This window comes from Lepisma saccharinum, chromosome 10, assembly GCF_977018435.1.
Source record: "Lepisma saccharinum chromosome 10, izLepSacc3.1, whole genome shotgun sequence".
Lineage (NCBI taxonomy): Eukaryota > Metazoa > Arthropoda > Insecta > Zygentoma > Lepismatidae > Lepisma > Lepisma saccharinum.
This window is the reverse complement of record NC_139238.1, coordinates 19,141,817-19,143,351: the sequence shown is the minus strand read 5'-3', so window position 1 is coordinate 19,143,351 and position 1,535 is coordinate 19,141,817. Positions and strand designations below refer to the sequence as shown.

At 42.5% G+C, this 1,535-nt stretch overlaps 1 pseudogene; it reads left to right on the top strand.

Annotated features, from left to right (window-relative positions):
• Positions 1 to 848: 848 nt before the first annotated feature.
• Positions 849 to 1,178, top strand: LOC145994483 (protein GVQW3 pseudogene; annotated as a pseudogene).
• The last annotated feature ends 357 nt before the right edge of the window (positions 1,179 to 1,535 follow it).

Below are 1,535 nucleotides of genomic sequence, written 5' to 3'. Positions count from 1 at the left end.
GCCCTTCATGGCATTCCCAACTGTAGCTGCCTTCCCATATGCCTTTGTAAAAATGGATGCCACTTGGAAAACTGTGATTGGGCGACCCGGATGGTTACTCATCCACTTATCACACTCAGATGAATAAAACGACTTCAGTGGACCAAAAAATGATCTATTTAATGGCTGGGCCTTGCAAGCCACACACTTGTGGGGTAAAACTGCGCACGTGTGCAGTCGTGCCCCGTGCTGCATTCCTGAACAAATCACGTGATGCTGCCCAGCCATTGCACAAAGCAATGGAAACTAATACGCACGTAAACTCGGCATTAACACAGCTTCTTCTATCCATCAACATCGTAATATTGTATACATTCACAGTGACGTAGTACTCAAAACACGTAGTACTAAAATAAATAGCAAACATCCTCAAAATATTTTCACTTACCTCTCTGAGCACAACGAATTTCAAACGTATCTTCACCACTGTCCACAGCTAGCTACCATCTTGGACGAAGTAACGGTGACGCAGTGGTGCCAACTGTGTGTGATTTTCACCTCGAAAAACCGGTGCGCAGTCTTACCCGTGGCGCAGTCTTACCCCACCTTACTCTAAATACCGGAAATTGTTCATTTGAAATGCCCGTGCAAAAGGTATGATAATTTTCTTTTTGCTGCACGTTGGTACTAATGTACTTAATTGTCACGTATAGTTTTGGCGCGATCTGTCCACCAGTTTGTTTACAGCTGTTGCTTAAGTTAGACGACCTCAAGTGTGCTTGGCGATTTTTAGTATGGATAAAAATATCGAACCAACAGTTTGCCTCAAATTTTGTTTTACCAACGGTTCTTGTGCTGAATCATTGAAAATGTTGGAGAAGGCCTTCCGTGAGCCAGATTTATCGAAAACGCGAACATACGAGTGGTACAAAGCATTCAAAGAAGGACGAGAAGTGGTTGAAGACGTGCCTCGTTCCGGTCGACCTTCAACGCCTTCAACTGACGAAAATATCGACAAAGCGAAGGAAATTGTGATTAAAAATCGTCATTCAAGCTTAAGGGAGATAGCTAAGGATCTGGACATGTCTCATGAATCCATTTGCACCATTTTAGTTGATGTCTTGGGCATTAGACGGGTAGCGGCACGGCTTGTTCTGAAGGAGCTCAATTTTAAAAGAACATCGCAAACAGGTTTCTGAAGACATGCTTGAACAAGACAATTCTAACCTTACATTTACGAAATGCATCATAACGGGTGACGAGACGTGGGTTTATGAGTTTGATATGAAAGGTGCAACAAGCTTCGGACTGGTACTTCGATAACAAGTCGAAACCGACAAAAACACATTAAAGTCGCTCAAAAATCAAAGGCATGTTGACTGTTTTTTTTTTTTTAACTATCTTGGTGTTATCCACTCGGAATTCCTTCCGGAGGAGTAAACAGTCAAGAAACACTATTATCTAGGCGTTATGAGGCGTTTGAGAGAGAATGTTCGCCGAAAAAGGCCAGATTTGTATAAGAACAATTCTTGAATTTGGCACCACGATAATGCGCC